The sequence below is a fragment of the Pseudophryne corroboree genome (genome assembly GCF_028390025.1).
Source record: "Pseudophryne corroboree isolate aPseCor3 chromosome 3 unlocalized genomic scaffold, aPseCor3.hap2 SUPER_3_unloc_5, whole genome shotgun sequence".
NCBI classification, from domain to species: Eukaryota; Metazoa; Chordata; class Amphibia; order Anura; family Myobatrachidae; genus Pseudophryne; species Pseudophryne corroboree.
In genome coordinates this window covers 1,282,679-1,301,312 of record NW_026967541.1, presented here as the reverse complement: position 1 = coordinate 1,301,312, position 18,634 = coordinate 1,282,679, and positions in this window count along the sequence as shown.

Sequence of the window (18,634 nt, the reverse complement as noted above, 5' to 3'; positions counted from 1 at the left end):
ACCTTCACAGTCTCCAGTTGGGTCGGGGTTCTTCTTTGTGGGTAAAAAGGACGGTTCGTTGCGACCCTGCATCGACTTCAGGGAATTGAACCGTATCACGATTAAAAACTCATACCCACTGTCTCTCATTTCAGTCTTGTTTGACCAGCTTCGTACTGCCACCATTTTTTCTAAGATTGACCTACGCGGTGCGTACAATCTAATCCGAATAAAAGAGGGGGATGAATGGAAGACTGCCTTTAATACCCACTCAGGGCATTATGAATATTTGGTGATGCCTTTTGGGCTCTGTAATGCCCCGGCAGTCTTCCAGGATTTCATGAATGATGTGCTCAGGGAATATTTGGATAGATTCTTAGTTGTATACTTAGATGACATCCTAATCTTCTCCCATTCCCTGGAGGAACATCGGAAGCATGTACGCTTAGTCCTCCAGAAACTCAGAGACCACAGGCTTGGGGCGAAGCTGGAGAAGTGCGAATTTGAAGTTCAGCAAATCGCATTTCTAGGATATATTATCTCCCCAGAAGGTTTCCAAATGGAGGGTTCCAAGGTACAGGCAGTCCTGGATTGGGTGCAGCCCACTAGTTTGAAGGCGCTTCAGCGTTTCCTGGGCTTTGCGAATTTTTATAGACGATTTATCGCTGGATTTTCGTCTATAGTGGCGCCCTTGGTGGCACTCACTAAGAAAGGGGCGGATGTTGCTCACTGGTCTTGTGAGGCTAAAGCGGCTTTTGCCCGTCTCAAAAGGGCATTTGTTTCGGCCAAGGTGCTGTGACACCCAGATCCAGAGCGTCCTTTTGTGGTGGAGGTGGATGCCTCTGAGATGGGTATTGGGGCAGTGCTTTCTCAGATGGGAGTGTCTGATAATCGCCTTCATCCCTGTGCTTACTTTTCCCGTAAATTTTCGCCTGCCGAGATGAATTATGACGTGGGTAACCGGGAATTGTTGGCTATTAAGGATGCACTCGAGGAGTGGAGACACTGGCTTGAGGGGGCTAAGTTTGTGGTCTCAATTCTCACTGACCATAAGAATCTGGCATATTTAGAGTCAGCGAAGCGTCTCAATGCCAGGCAGGCACGATGGGCTTTGTTTTTTGCTCGCTTTAATTTTTTGATAACATATCGCCCTGGGTCAAAAAACATCAAGGCTGATGCGCTCTCGCGGAGTTTTGCTCCAATCCAGGAGACCACCGAGGAGCCGTTGCCCATTGTTTCCCCATCATGTATTAAAGTGGGCATTACCCAGGACCTCTTATCATTAGTCCTTAGAGCACAGGAGCAGGCTCCTCCAGACCTTCCGGTAGGTCTTTTGTTTGTGCCTCCTAGGTTAAGACAGCGAGTGTTCCTGGAATTCCATGCCAAGAGGTCGGCAGGTCACCCGGGTATTGCCAGAACTCGGGAGTTGCTATCTAGGGCGGTGTGGTGGCCCTCGGTGGCTAAGGATGTGGATCAGTGGGTTCGGGCATGTGACATCTGTGCCCGAAATAAGACTCCTAGAGGGGTTCCTGTTGGCCCATTACATCCACTCTCTATCCCATCTAAGCCATGGACCCACATTTCAATGGATTTTGTGGTGGACTTGCCCAAATCCTCGGGGATGACAGCCATCTGGGTTGTCGTTGACAGGTTTTCGAAGATGGCGCACTTCGTTCCACTGGTTGGGCTGCCATCAGCCAGACGCCTGTCTGAATTATTTATGCTGCATGTTGTGCGTCTCCACGGGTTGCCACTTGATGTGGTCTCTGACCGCGGATCCCAGTTTGTGGCCAAATTCTGGAGGGCATTTTGTTCCGATCTCCAGATTTCTGTCAGCTTGTCGTCAGGCTACCATCCGCAGTCTAATGGGCAGACTGAAAGGGTGAACCAGTCCTTGGAGCAGTTCCTCAGGTGTTATGTCTCCAAGTGTCAGACTGACTGGGTTGCTCATCTGTCCATGGCGGAGTTTGCCTATAACAACGCGGCTCACTCTGCTACAGGGATCTCTCCCTTCCTTTGTGTGTATGGGCATCATCCTAAGGCCAATTCTTTTGACCCCCTGGACTCCACGCCTGGTGGTTCCTCTGTGGTTTCGGTCCTTAGAGGTATTTGGCGGAAAGTGAAGAAAGCCCTTGTGTCTGTGTCATTAGTGACCAAAAGGGTTTTTGATAAGCGGAAAAGACCCTGCAGCTTCAAATTAGGAGACTTCGTCTGGTTGTCTACCAAGAATTTGAAGTTGAGACAGCCATCTCATAAGTTAGGCCCCCGGTTCATCGGCCCTTATAAGATCACCAGGGTTATCAATCCGGTGGCATTTCAGTTAGATCTGCCCCATTCTTTGGGTATCAATAAAACATTTCATTGTTCCCTTTTAAAACGGGCGATTAGTAATCCTTCTTCCAGTGGAAGACCTTCCCCTCTTCTGATACGTGGCCAGAGGGAGTTTGTTGTTGAAAGGATTCTTGCCTCCAACGTGGTTCGGGGTCGACTGTCATTTTTGGTGCACTGGAAGGGGTATGGCCCGGAGGAGCGGTCGTGGGTGCGCAGTTGTGATCTTCATGCCCCCAGTCTGATACGCTCTTTCTTCTCGCAGTTCCCCGATAAACCCGGTGGTAGGGGTTCTTTGACCCCTCGTCAGAGGGGGGGTACTGTTAGGGTCTCCTGCCCTGTGCTGCCACGTCGTCATGGCAACCGGGAGACAAGTGCTAGCGGAGTAACCTGAGCGCAGCTGATACTCCGGTTCGGGTCTTTTGCTGTGCAGTGGTTATAGGCTCTGTGCACGGCAGGGGATCCGGTGCTGGTTTTTGTGCTCACAGTCTTTGAGGTCTGAGTGGGGCGTGGACAGCACCTGCTTTATAAGGCCTCTTTTCAGGGTAAGCAGATGCTTCTGAATCTTTGTTGGTTAGTCAGTTCATGAAAGTTAGCCAGTACTGTGTAGCTTTGTATTTGTTTGTTGCTTACTGCAAATAGGCCTGGGAATTTGGTATTACACTCTGCCAATCCAGACCTAGCAGTAAGACTGGAGTCAGTCGTTTAGCTTGCTGGGGTTCTGTTACTACTCTGTGAACTTAGCAAGTTTGCGGCTGTATTCTAAGACTTGCCTGTCTAATCCTGTCTCACTGTGCTAGGTGTCAGGGGTCAGTTTAGTGGCAGTAAGCTAAAACCTGTGCACTGCAAGTGAGAATTAGGATTGTGGAGCCTCTCCTTGTGTCTATCATTCCATCTCTGACCAAGGAGTTTACTGCCACACCCGTTGGTAACCCTTTAGGGTTTTGCTGTTGCCCTTAGCAACAGCATTTCGGGTTCTCTACGTATTAAAACACAACATCTTGCTTTTTTCCATCTGAGCAGTTCTAATACAAGGGAGATACCCAGTTCCTTAGCCTCTGGGCTTCTCTGTTCACTTTGTGTGTATTTTGTTACCCTATCACCTTCTGTGTACGTTATGTCATTTTCCCCAGTTTGTCTGTGAGTCCATTTGTTTTGCATAACAGCTCAAACACCAGTACATTCCTGCAGACACTGGAGTGCATAACAGCTTCCCTACAAGGGTGAGGTCCTCTTTGGCGACAAGCTGGATGCCATGATTTCAACAACTACCTCAGGCAAATCAGCATTTCTCCCTTCTGCAGCAGCAACCGCTAAGAAAGCGTATCATTCTCATACGATGCAGTCCTTTCGGCCCAACAGATACAAAAAGGCCAAAAATGCCCGCTTCTCCACAGGAAGAGGGCGGGGAAGAGGTAGGAAGCCTACCACACCATCAGGCTTGCAGGAGCAGAAATCAACCGCTGCTTCTGCAAAAATCACAGCATGATGCTGGGATTCCCTGCTATATGATCAGGTGGGGGCACGTGTAAAGATCTTCAATCAGGTCTGGGTGCACTCATATCTGGATCCTTGGATAATACAAATATTATCTCAAGGTTACAAGTAAGAGTTTCAAGAGCTCCCCCATGCCGATTTTTCAAATCAGCCTTACCAGTTTCTGTTCAAGACAGAGGAAAGGTCCTGGACGCATTACACAAATTATGTCATGACAAAGTCATTTCCTTGGTTCCTGTACTACACCAGGAACAGGGATTTTATTCAAGCCTGTTTTGTGGTACCAAAGCCGGACGGCTCGGTCAGACCGATTCTAAACCTAAAATCTCTGAACCTTTTATTTAAGAAGATTCAAATTCAAGATGGAATCCCTGAGAGCGGTGGTCTCCAGTTTGGAGGAGAAGGAATTTATGGTGTCAGTGAACATCAAGGATGCTTATTTGCATGTTCCAATTTACCCTCCACACCAAGCATACCTGAGGTTTGCGGTTCAGGACTGCCACTACCAGTTCCAGATGTTACCTTTCAGGCTCTCCACGGCGCTGAGAATATTTCCGATCTTCAGGAGTTACTGGTAGAAGATCCTTAGCCTATTACTCTTCGAGAGGACCTGCTTCAGCAAGGGCCATTGGTTTATTAAGACTTACCGAGGCTGCGTTTGATGGCATGGCTGTTGAGTGCCAGATCCTAGCCCAAAAGGGTATTCCCAATGAAGTAATTCCCACACTTATTCAGGCCAGGAAAGGAGTAATGTCTAGACATTATCATCGCATTTGAAGAAAATGTCTCCTGGTGTAAATCCAAGGAGTTTCAATTAGGGCGTCTTCTCCTATTTCTACAGGCTGGTGTGGATGCAGGTTTAAGATTGAAATCTATCAAGGTCCAGATTTCGGCCTTGTCCATTTTCTTTCGGAGGCAATTGGCTTCACTTCCTGAGGTTCAGACGTTCATAAAGGGGGTTCTGCTCATCCAACTACCATTTGTGCCTCTTGCGGCACCATGGGATCTTAACGTGGTGTTGCAGTTCCTTAAATCTGATTGGTTTGAGCCTCTACAGGAGGTGGAGTTAAAGTTTCGCACTTGGAAAATGGTCATGCTGTTGGCCTGGGCATCAGGCAAAAGGGTGTCTGAGTTAGCGGCTTTGTCTCACAAGAGCCCTTATTTGATCTTTCATGAAGATAGGGCTGAACTGCGGACGCGTCAGCAATTTCATCCTAAGGTTGTATCTTCCTTCTATGTGAACCAATCTATTGTGGTGCCAGTGGCTTCTGACACCTCAGCTGTTTCTAAGTCCTTGGATGCCGTCAAAGCTCTGAGGACTTATGTCACGAGAACAGCTCGTGTAAGGAAAACAGAAGCATTGTTTATCCTCTATGATCCCCACAAGTTTGGGTGTCCTACTTCTAAGCATCTATTCCACACTGGATCAGAAGTACGCCATCTACCTAATGTAATATTTAGTGATGAGCGCCGGAAATTTTTCGGGCTTTGTGTTTTGGTTTTGGGTTCGGTTCCGCGGCCGTGTTTTGGGTTCGAACGCGTTTTGGCAAAACCTCACCGAATTTTTTTTGTCGGATTCGGGTGTGTTTTGGATTCAGGTGTTTTTTTCAAAAAAACCTAAAAAACAGCTTAAAACATTGAATTTGGGGGTCATTTTGATCCCATAGTATTATTAACCTCAATAACCATAATTAACACTCATTTTCAGTCTATTCTGAACACCTTACATCTCACAATATTATTTTTAGTCCTAAAATCTGCACTGAGGTCGCTGGATGACTAAGTTCAGCGACCCAAGTGGCCGACACAAACACCTGGTCCATCTAGGAGTGGCACTGCAGTGTCACGCAGGATGGCCCTTCCAAAAAACACTCCCCAAACAGCACATGACGCAAAGAAAAAAAGAGGCGCAATGAGGTAGCTGTGTGAGTAAGCTAAGCGACCCTAGTGGCCGACACAAACACCTGGCTCATCTAGGAGTGGCACTGCAGTGTCACGCAGGATGGCCCTTCAAAAAACTACTCCCCAGTCCCCAAACAGCACATGACGCAAAGAAAAAAAAGAGGCACAATGAGGTAGCTGTGTGACTAAGCTCAGCGACTCAAGTGGCCGACACAAACACCTGGCCCATCTAGGAGTGGCACTGCAGTGTCACGCAGGATGGCCCTTCAAAAAACTACTCCCCAAACAGCACATGATGCAAAGAAAAAAAAGATGCGCAATGAGGTAGCTGTGTGAGTAAGCTAAGCGACCCTAGTGGCCGACACAAACACCTGGCCCATCTAGGAGTGGTACTGCAGTGTCACGCAGGATGGCCCTTCAAAAAACACTCCCCAAACAGCACATGACGCAAAGAAAAAAAGAGGCGCAATGAGGTAGTTGTGTGAGTAAGCTAAGCGACCCTAGTGGCCGACACAAACACCTGGCCCATCTAGGAGTGGCACTGCAGTGTCACGCAGGATGGCCCTTCAAAAAACACTCCCCAAGCAGCACATGACGCAAAGAAAAATGAAAGAAAAAAGAGGTGCAAGATGGAATTGTCCTTGGGCCCTCCCACCCACCCTTATGTTGTATAAACAGGACATGCACACTTTAACCAACCCATCATTTCAGTGACAGGGTCTGCCACACGACTGTGACTGAAATGACGGGTTGGTTTGGACCCCCACCAAAAAAGAAGCAATTAATCTCTCCTTGCACAAACTGGCTCTACAGAGGAAAGATGTCCACCTCATCATCATCCTCCGATATATCACCGTGTACATCCCCCTCCTCACAGATTATCAATTCGTCCCCACTGGAATCCACCATCTCAGCTCCCCGTGTACTTTGTGGAGGCAATTGCTGCTGGTCAATGTCTCCACAGAGAAATTGATTCTAATTCATTTTAATGAACATCATCTTCTCCACATTTTCTGGATGTAACCTCGTAAGCCGATTGCTGACAAGGTGAGCGGCGGCACTAAACACTCTTTCGGAGTACACACTTGTGGGAGGGCAACTTAGGTAGAATAAAGCCAGTTTGTGCAAGGGCCTCCAAATTGCCTCTTTTTCCTGCCAGTATAAGTACGGACTGTCTGACATGCCTACTTGGATGCGGTCACTCATATAATCCTCCACCATTCTTTCAATGGGGAGAGAATCATATGCAGTGACAGTAGACAACATGTCCGTAATCGTTGTCAGGTCCTTCAGTCCGGACCAGATGTCAGCATCAGCAGTCGCTCCAGACTGCCCTGCATCACCGCCAGCGGGTGGGCTCGGAATTCTGAGCCATTTCCTCGCACCCCCAGTTGCGGGAGAATGTGAAGGAGGAGATGTTGACAGGTCGCGTTCCGCTTGACTTGACAATTTTCTCACCAGCAGTTCTTTGAACCCCTGCAGACTTGTGTCTGCCGGAAAGAGAGATCCAAGGTAGGTTTTAAATCTAGGATCGAGCACGGTGGCCAAAATGTAGTGCTCTGATTTCAACAGATTGACCACCCGTGAATCCTTGTTAAGCGAATTAAGGGCTCCATCCACAAGTCCCACATGCCTAGCGGAATCGCTCTGTGTTAGCTCCTCCTTCAATGTCTCCAGCTTCTTCTGCAAAAGCCTGATGAGGGGAATGACCTGACTCAGGCTGGCAGTGTCTAAACTGACTTCACGTGTGGCAAGTTCAAAAGGTTGCAGAACCTTGAACAACGTTGAAATCATTCTCCACTGCGCTTGAGACAGGTGCATTCCACCTCCTATATCGTGCTCAGTTGTATAGGCTTGAATGGCCTTTTGCTGCTCCTCCAACCTCTGAAGCATATAGAGGGTTGAATTCCACCTCGTTACCACTTCTTGCTTCAGATGATGGCAGGGCAGGTTCAGGCGTTTTTGGTGTTGCTCCAGTCTTCTGTACGTGGTGCCTGTACGCCGAAAGTGTCCCGCAATTCTTCTGGCCACCGACAGCATCTCTTGCACGCCCCTCTCGTTTTTTAAATAATTCTGCACCACCAAATTCAAGGTATGTGCAAAACATGGGACGTGCTGGAATTTTGTCCATATTTAATGCACACACAATATTGCTGGCGTTGTCCGATGCCACAAATCCACAGGAGAGTCCAATTGGGATAAGCCATTCTGCGATGATCTTCCTCAGTTGCCGTAAGAGGTTTTCAGCTGTGTGCGTATTCTGGAAAGCGGTGATACAAAGCGTAGCCTGCCTAGGAAAGAGTTGGCGTTTGCGAGATGCTGCTACTGGTGCCGCTGCTGCTGTTCTTGCGGCGGGAGTCAATACATCTACCCAGTGGGCTGTCACAGTCATATAGTCCTGAGTCTGCCCTGCTCCACTTGTCCACATGTCCGTGGTTAAGTGGACATTGGGTACAACTGCATTTTTTAGGACACTGGTGAGTCTTTTTCTGAGGTCTGTGTACATTTTCGGTATCGCCTGCCTAGAGAAATGGAACCTAGATGGTATTTGGTACCGGGGACACAGTACTTCAATCAAGTCTATAGTTGGCTCTGCAGTAATGATGGATACTGGAACCACGTTTCTCACCGCCCAGGATGCCAAGGCCTCAGTTATCCGCTTTGCAGCAGGATGACTGCTGTGATATTTCATCTTCCTCGCAAAGGACTGTTGGACAGTCAATTGCTTGGTGGAAGTAGTAAAAGTGGTCTTACGACTTCCCCTCTGGGATGACCATCGACTCCCAGCAGCAACAACAGCAGCGCCAGCAGCAGTAGGCGTTACACGCAAGGATGCATTGGAGGAATCCCAGGCAGGAGAGGACTCATCAGAATTGCCAGTGACATGGCCTGCAGGACTATTGGCATTCCTGGGGAAGGAGGAAATTGACACTGAGGGAGTTGGTGGGGTGGTTTGCGTGAGCTTGGTTACAAGAGGAAGGGATTTACTGGTCAGTGGACTGCTTCCGCTGTCGCCCAAAGATTTTGAACTTGTCACTGACTTATGATGAATGCGCTGCAGGTGCCGTATAAGGGAGGATGTTCCGAGGTGGTTAACGTCCTTACCCCTACTTATTACAGCTTGACAAAGGCAACACACGGCTTGACAAATGTCCGCATTTCTGTTGAAATACTTCCACACCGAAAAGCTGATTTTTTGGGTATTTTCACCTGGCATGTCAACGGCCATATTCCTCCCACGGACAACAGGTGTCTCCCCGGGTGCCTGACTTAAACAAACCACCTCACCATCAGAATCCTCCTGGTCAATTTCCTCCCCAGCGCCAGCAACACCCATATCCTCCTCATCCTGGTGTACTTCAACACTGACATCTTCAATCTGACTATCAGGAACTGGACTGCGGGTGCTCCTTCCAGCACTTGCAGGGGGCGTGCAAATGGTGGAAGGCGCATGCTCTTCACGTCCAGTGTTGGGAAGGTCAGGCCACTCTCCTTGTGGATTTGTGATTTCGAAGAACGCACAGTTCTTTGCTGTGCTTTTGCCAGCTTAAGTCTTTTCATTTTTCTAGCGAGAGGCTGAGTGCTTCCATCCTCATGTGAAGCTGAACCACTAGCCATGAACATAGGCCAGGGCCTCAGCCGTTCCTTGCCACTCCGTGTGGTAAATGGCATATTGGCAAGTTTACGCTTCTCCTCCGACGATTTGAATTTAGATTTTTGAGTCCTTTTTTTACTGATCTTTTGTGTTTTGGATTTTACATGCTCTGTACTATGACATTGGGCATCGGCCTTGGCAGATGACGTTGATGGATTTTCATTGTCTCGGCCATGACTAGTGGCAGCAGCTTCAGCACAAGGTGGAAGTGGATCTTGATCTTTCCCTATTTTTGGAACCTCAACATTTTTGTTCTCCATATTTTAATAGGCACAACTAAAAGGCACCTCAGGTAAACAATGGAGATGGATGGATACTAGTATACTTATGGATGACGAGTGACTGACGACACAGAGGTAGCTACAGCCGTGGACTACCGTACTGCGTCTGCTAGTATAGAGATGATAATGATATAAAAAATATATATATATCACTACTGCAGGTATATATAATATAATGACGGACCTGCTGGACACTGTCAGCAGACTCCTAAACTACTAGTATGAAGAAGATAGAAAAAAAAACCCCACCACAGGTAGGTATACAATTATGGACGAGCACTGACAACACAGAGGTAGCTACAGCCGTGGACTACCGTACTGCGTCTGCTAGTATAGAGATGATAATGATATAAAAAATATATATATATATCACTACTGCAGGTATATATAATATAATGACGGACCTGCTGGACACTGTCAGCAGACTCCTAAACTACTAGTATGAAGAAGATAGAAAAAAAAACCCCACCACAGGTAGGTATACAATTATGGACGAGGCACTGACGACACAGAGGTAGCTACAGCCGTGGACTACCGTACTGCGTCTGCTAGTATAGAGGTGATAATGATACAAAAAATATATATATATCACTACTGCAGGTATATATAATATAATGACGGACCTGCTGGACACTGTCAGCAGACTGCTGAACTACTAATATGAAGAAGATAGAAAAAAAAACCACCACAGGTAGGTATACAATTATGGACGAGCACTGATGACACAGAGGTAGCTACAGCCATGGACTACCGTACTGCATCTGCTAGTATAGAGATGATAATGATATAAAAAATATATATATATCACTACTGCAGGTATATATAATATAATGACGGACCTGCTGGACATTGTCAGCAGACTCCTAAACTACTCGTATGAAGAAGATAGAAAAAAAACCCACCACAGGTAGGTATACAATTATGGACGAGCACTGACGACACAGAGTTAGCTACAGCCGTGGACTACCGTACTGCGTCTGCTAGTATAGAGATGATAATGATATAAAAAATATATATATCACTACTGCAGGTATATATAATATAATGACGGACCTGCTGGACACTGTCAGCAGACTCCTAAACTACTAGTATGAAGAAGATAGAAATAAAAACCCCACCACAGGTAGGTATACAATTATGGACGAGCACTGACGACACAGAGGTAGCCACAGCCGTGGACTACCGTACTGCGTCTGCTAATATAGAGATGATAAAGATGATAGAGATGAACAAAAAAAATATAACACTACTGCAGGTAAATATTTATATAATATAATGAATGACGGACCTGCTGGACACTGTCAGCAGAATGCGTTTATAGAATAAAAAAACAAAACACCACAGACAGGAGTGTTTAACTTTTTCAGGCAGACAATATACTGGTGGTCACTGGTCAGTCACACTGGCAGCAAGTGTGCACTGTACTCCTGCTATAACTGCTCCCCAGTCTCCCCCACAATTCAGCTGTGTGAGCAGTGAGCACTCAGCACAGTCAGATATACATATAGATGATATTATCATGCAGCACACTGAGGCTGAGCACAGATATGGTATGTGACTGTGTATCATTTTTTTTCAGGCAGAGAATGGATTATATTAAATAATAAATAAAACTGGTGGTGGTCAGTCACTAGTAACTATCAGCAAAACTCTGCACTCTGAGTACTCCTAATGCTCCCCAAAATTACTAAGTAATCAACTCAAGTGTCTCTATCTATTCTAACGGAGAGGACGCCAGCCACGTCCTCTCCCTATCAATCTCAAAGCACGTGTGAAAATGGCGGCGACGCGCGGCTCCTTATATAGAATCCGAGTCTCGCGATAGAATACGAGCCTCGCGAGAATCCGACAGCAGTATGATGACGTTCGGGCGCGCTCGGGTTAGCCGAGCAAGGTGGGAAGATCCGAGTCTGCCTCGGACCCGTGTAAAAAGGCTGAAGTTCGGGGGGGTTCGGATTCCGAGGAACCGAACCCGCTCATCTCTAGTGCCGGTATGACCTCCTTACAACCCACTCAAGTGGCTCAGGTAGTGCAGCTCATCCAGGATGGCACATCAATGCGAGCTGTGGCAAGAAGGTTTGCTGTGTCTGTCATCGTAGTGTCCAGATCATGGAGGCGCTACCAGGAGACAGGTCATATATATATATATATATGTGTGTACAAAAGAAGCTACCAGCGCCACAGATACAGTATCTAAGGTATATAAACAGTATGGGAAAAAAAAGGGGGAACGTTCTGGACTAATAAACAGAACTAGACCTGGTAGACACTCCCTTTCAAGTATTTAGGGTGTTAGCTAAGAAACCTCAAAGATATATGAAGGCACTGGTATATATGCCTACAAATTGAAAATAGTGCAGGGGGATGAGGTTGTTACAAGCGACCAAATGTGTCAAATAAATAATGTAAAAAACCAGGTACTGATAAAAAAAAAAAATATTTTAATTTCAAAAAGGACGGGCACTAAAAAAAGGTTGGTAATAACTGAAACAATAAAACTAGACCAATGCAGCCTAGTAAAAAACTGTTGTATAAAAAAGAGCAAGAAGCTAGGTTGATAAAATCAAAGCTACATATGCCTAAAATTCATAAAAGGTTCACACAGGCATAGGAAAAATACGATGTAAAATACACAGGATAAAACATGAAAAAGCTTATCTTTTAAGAGGTTGAGGTAAAATCAGAGTAGCATCCAACGCGTTTCGTCCCTCATGGACTTCATCAAGGGTTATGAACAACAGTTTTTTACTAGGCTGCATTGGTCTAGTTTTATTGTTTCAGTTATCACCAACCTTTTTTTAGTGCCCGTCCTTTTTGAAATTAAAATATTTTTTTTTTTTATCAGTACCTGGTTTTTTACATTATTTATTTGACACCTTTGGTCGCTTGTAACAACCTCATCCCCCTGCACTATATATATATATATATATATATATATATATATATATATTTTTATCTTTTTTTTTTTTTTAATAAATTATGTCTGTTCAAATGTTCTGTTTATTTTTTACTTGTAGGGGAATTAGGGTTGTTATATCTAAATAAACTTAGGGATTGGGAAATGTGTGGCTTAGGGATTGGTGCAGGAAAGAGGGGTTTGTGTTCCTGGAACACTGGGCGGACTTCTCAGTCAGGCGCCATCTCTTTTGTCGTGACGGATTGCACCTGACTGAGGAGGGGGCAGCGGTGCTGGGGGGAAGGATGGAAGGAAAGGTTGGAGGAGATTTTAAACTAGGAGCCTGGGGGGAGGGTTTAGCTAGAAACTACGGGTCATGCAGTGAGAATAGTGGGGATGGCGGTAGTAAACGAAATGGGGGAGAAGTTGGGGGGAGGGTAAGAGCAGGCAGTAAGGTTACTAACATGGGTACTAAAAGCGATTTTACCAAAGCACTAACCAATGACGATTACAGGTCATCATTGCTACATAAGGTGAAAGATGTCACTAACGCAAGGGAAAATACTTATCTTAGTTGTATGTATGTGTCAGGAATCCACATTCTCCATTGCATCACTTCCAGTGAACAGGCGTCTCCTGGCTTCAGTCCTCTGTTTTCAGAGTATTCCCTGTGAATTGGACCTGTGGAACTACAGGTCCCAGCAGTTCCAGTCTTCAGTCTCCTGCAGCCCACAGCTCACTGTGTTCCACCTAACCAGCTCTATCGTTTGGTAATCACTGGTTTCAGCCAGCAGCCTGGAGTACACAGTGATTCTAGGTAACCAGCATTAACTCCCGGTGCACTACTGATCCCAGCCAGCAACCAGCAGTGCATTGCATTAACTGTCTACAGAATCATTCTCCCAGTTAATCACCATCTCCAGTTAATTCTCAGCTGATCTGGGCACCCAATCCTGGAGGGTGTGTTCTCAGAGATTCATCCTATCCTCACAGAGCAAGGTGTATAAACTCCAGTTCCTAGCTCATTCACATTGCCTTGGACAACACGTCACATCCCGTGAACAGGTGGCTCCTGTTTGCAATCCTCTGTCTTCAGAGATTTCCTTGTGTGTTAGACCTGTGGAACAACAGGTCCCAGCCGTTCCAGGTTCCAGCAGTTCCGGTGTTCCTGTGGAACTACAAGTTCCAGCAATCACTCCAGCTCTCCTGCTACATTCAGTGTGTCAAGTCTCCAGTGGTTCCCTGTGTTCCAGTCTCCAGATCCCCTGTGTTCCTGGATATTCTCCTGTACCTGTTACTTCTGTGGAACTACAAGTTCCAGCAATCACTCCAGCTCTCCTGCTACTGTACATTCGGTGTGTCAAGTCTCCAGTGGTTCCCTGTGTTCCAGTCTCCAGATCCCCTGTGTTCCTGGATATTCTCCTGTACCTGTTACTTCCGTGGAACTACAAGTACCAGCACCAGCAATACCTTTCTGGCTTCACACCTTTTACATCTGCAGTGTGCTCCAGCCTACAGCAGTAGAGACTCCCTCTCCAGGTGCATTCCGTCATCTCACCTGTGATTCAGCCTGCATGCTGATTGTGCACTTCCAACAGCACAGTGAACATTACCATCCAGTCTCCTGCATTTCTACCAGGTTTGCTACCATCATTTCACCTCTGCTGGCTCCACGTTTTAATTACTCTGGTTCCATTTCTGCATTACAAACTCTGCCATAGACTTTCAGTTTCAAACCATACTATTCCATTGCCACTACCATTGCCGTTACCATTGTCATTTCCATTGCATTCGTTTGTTTACTTTCTGCTGCATTATTATCTGGACTTTTCTGTTATTAATAAATCTACATTGTGCACATGCGCAGAAATCCAGTACTGCCTCCTCACTTCATTCTTCCATCCTACCTCCACTGACCCACTAGCGCCCCCTCCGGGGACACAAACCAGACCGAACCTGACAGTTTGTCCAAGGCCAATGGACTCGGATGGTGGTCAGAATGTGGGGTCAGGGGCCTTACAAAATCTGGTCTCCCGTTTGGATGGTCAAGAGGCTGCGCAGCAGCAGATGTTCCAGTTCCTACAGGGAATGTCTATCCGTTTGGATACTTTGCAACAATCCCTTCCAAGTTCTGTTGTTTCTCCAGTTCCTGTTCAAGTCACCCCTGCTCCAGTCATTTCAACTTTCCCTGCACAATCCGTTCCTGTGGATGGATCTCGCTCAAGTCAGTCCTATGGCAGTCCCTTCACAGCGAATTCTCCTGAGAGAGCGACTTCCTCCTTTGAAAGCTTCAAGACTCCTTTGTTGTCTGCTGTGAACTCTGAACCACTAAGCACTCTTTATCATCTATTGGAACAACTTCAAAGTCTCCTAACAAAAATCATTCCGATAATGCCAGAAATCCTGAGTGGTGCTTTAAACGCAGTGAAGAGCACTGCTCAAAGTATTGAGACTAGTGCGACCTCCGTGTCAACTTTTTTTCAAACTAAAGTCTCTCCTCTTGTGCAAAGAGAGGGCAGATTCCAGAGCTACCCGCGCTCCAAACTCACGGAAGCTGAACGCCGGCATCGCAAGCAGCTTCACCTCTGCTTTTACTGTGGAAGTTCTAGTCATCTTATTAAGGACTGTTCCTTCCGCAACTCAAAAGTTGGTGACAGGTCCCAACATCAAAGTGTTTTCACCTGCAAACCTTCCAGCGTATCCTCTGCAGTTTCAAGTTCCTTTACCCGGGACAGGAGTGTCCAAAAAGTATACGATTGGGGTCCTGTGACAAATAGACCCAATCCTAAGTTCAGAAATCAACAGAGACTATCTATGTTGCCCATAACTAAAGTAGTTTCTGTGCCTACAGCCCGAGAAGGGGCATCCGTGCCTACAGCCCGAGAAGGGGCATCCGTGCCTACAGCCCGAGAAGGGGCATCTGTGCCTACAGCCCGAGAAGGGGCGTCTGTGCCTACAGCCCGAGAAGGGGCGTCTGTGCCTACAGCCCGAGAAGGGGCGTCCGTGCCTACAGCCCGAGAAGGGGCGTCCGTGCCTACAGCCCGAGAAGGGGCGTCCGTGCCTACAGCCCGAGAAGGGGCGTCCGTGCCTACAGCCCGAGAAGGGGCGTCCGTGCCTACAGCCCGAGAAGGGGCGTCCGTGCCTACAGCCCGAGAAGGGGCGTCTGTGATTACAGCCCCAGGTGGGGCATCTGATGTTGTGACCCCAGAAGGGGTATCTGATGTTCAGGTTCCAGAAGTGGCATCCGGGCATGCAACTCAAAGAAGTGTGTCTGATCTATTAACCCCAGGAGGGGTCTTTAGAGTTTCAGCCTCAAGCGAGGAATCCAGGGCCAAGATCCCAGGAGGAATTCTTAAAGTCACAGATACAGACATGAACTTTTGTTTGCCAACTTCAGAGAGTGCTACCAGCTCAGTACCACCCCAAGAGGGATCATTAGAACATCCGGATTCTGTCTATACAGAATCAAGTGTCAATGGACCTAGCCCGGTTCCAGCCGTCGGTCCAAAGTCTCCACTGGTTCCAGCCAGCCTGAGTGGCTCCAATGATGGGCTACCTCCTTCGGTTCCAGCCGATTCCAGCATCCTCGGATCAAATCCGGTCCTATCCGTCACTCCGAGGACTCCACCGGTTCCTACCGCTTCAAGCTCTTCCGGACCCAATCCGGTCCCATCCGTCTGTCCGGATCAGCCTCCTCTGGTTCCAGCCAGCCCGAGTAGCTCTGTTTCCAATGCTGAGCTACCTCCTTCGGTTCCAGCCGATTCCAGCATCCTCGGATCAAATCCGGTCCTATCCGTCACTCCGAGGACTCCTCCGGTTCCAGCCGGTTCAAGCTTTTCTGGACCCAATCTGGTCCCATCCGTCTGTCCAGATCAGCCTCCTTCAGTTCAAGTCAAGTCAAGTAGTCCTGTACAAATCCCGGATCCATCCATTTGTCTAAAGTTGCCATCGGTCCCTGCCGATTCCAGTTCCTCTGAACCCGGTGTGGTTCTCTCCGGTGTTTCAAGTAAACAACTCCTGTCGCTATGTCCAGAGTCTACAGTTCTTGCAGATATTGCAGTTGCCTCAATCCAGATGGAGGCTCTAAGCATCTCACCCCAAGATGAAGCTTCTAGCGTTCGGTCAACCTCAGCTCAGAATTCCCGTCAGTCAATCCAGGAGATGACGTCCTCTCTCCACCCTCGAGCATTTCAAGTTGATTCTACTCCTGCTTCTGAATGCTTATTTCAGTCCTCAACTCTCAAGTGTCCTACATTGTCTTCCGAGACTTCAACTGACATTCAGCCTTCCAAGTGTCCACCAGATACAAAAACTCCAGTCTACTTTGATGGTGACTATGCTCAGTTTCGTGCAGTGGCGAGCCAATACCTCGCTTTTACTGAGTCTGAACCTTCAGTGACTATTTCTCCAGCCAATGCAATCAGATAATTCCTCCTGTTCTTCAAAGGTAGAGCACTGGACTGGGCGAATCCTCTCATTGAATGTAAAGATCCGCTACTGAGTGATCTTCCCGCTTTCTGCGAAGCCGTAAAACAGGAGTTTGCTCCAAAGTTTATGCATTCAAAGTCATTTGGGCATTCCGGCCAATTTGTCAACAGTTTGTCTACTGCTAAATCCTCTCCAACATCTCTGTCTGTGCAAGATCAGGATACAATAGACCAAGCTATTAAAGATTTCCAAGCTGTAAAGTCAAGACAAGGTTCTCAGACTTCAGATTTGAAAGTTGCATATACTCCCGTGTCTCCATCCTACAGCAACACTTCTGAAAGTATTGACTCCCCGGATTCAACATCTGATCAGTCTTCCAGTTCTCAGTTTTTCGACTCTGACTCTGAAAGTGAGTTTGTTGATGACGACTCAAGTTACATTATGGGGGGTTCTATCCTTCTGAGTTATGCCTTCTTCCAGGAAGTAAAACCTGTCTTAAATGACCATGAATGGTCTACTTGTTCTGACGAGGAAAATCTGTCTTCTGAAGATGAAAGTTGGGAAGACTTTTGAGGACCTCTGCTTTTGTGTATTCCTAAACTCTTTTTCAAGGATCCTCCAAGTTCCAGCGTGGGTGTTCGGTGCCCACCCATAAAAGGGGGGGTACTGTCAGGAATCCACATTCTCCATTGCATCACTTCCAGTGAACAGGCGTCTCCTGGCTTCAGTCCTCTGTTTTCAGAGTATTCCCTGTGAATTGGACCTGTGGAACTACAGGTCCCAGCAGTTCCAGTCTTCAGTCTCCTGCAGCCCACAGCTCACTGTGTTCTACCTAACCAGCTCTATCGTTTGGTAATCACTGGTTTCAGCCAGCAGCCTGGAGTACACAGTGATTCTAGGTAACCAGCATTAACTCCTGGTGCACTACTGATCCCAGCCAGCAACCAGCAGTGCATTGCATTAACTGTCTACAGAATCATTCTCCCGGTTAATCACCATCTCCAGTTAATTCTCAGCTGATCTGGGCACCCAATCCTGGAGGGTGTGTTCTCAGAGATTCATCCTATCCTCACAGAGCAAGGTGTATAAACTCCAGTTCCTAGCTCATTCACATTGCCTTGGACAACACGTCACATCCCGTGAACAGGTGGCTCCTGTTTGCAATCCTCTGTCTTCAGAGATTTCCTTGTGTGTTAGACCTGTGGAACAACAGGTCCCAGCCGTTCCAGGTTCCAGCAGTTCCGGTGTTCCTGTGGAACTACAAGTTCCAGCAATCACTCCAGCTCTCCTGCTACATTCAGTGTGTCAAGTCTCCAGTGGTTCCCTGTGTTCCAGTCTCCAGATCCCCTGTGTTCCTGGATATTCTCCTGTACCTGTTACTTCTGTGGAACTACAAGTTCCAGCAATCACTCCAGCTCTCCTGCTACTGTACATTCGGTGTGTCAAGTCTCCAGTGGTTCCCTGTGTTCCAGTCTCCAGATCCCCTGTGTTCCTGGATATTCTCCTGTACCTGTTACTTCCGTGGAACTACAAGTACCAGCACCAGCAATACCTTTCTGGCTTCACACCTTCTACATCTGCAGTGTGCTCCAGCCTACAGCAGTAGAGACTCCCTCTCCAGGTGCATTCCGTCATCTCACCTGTGATTCAGCCTGCATGCTGATTGTG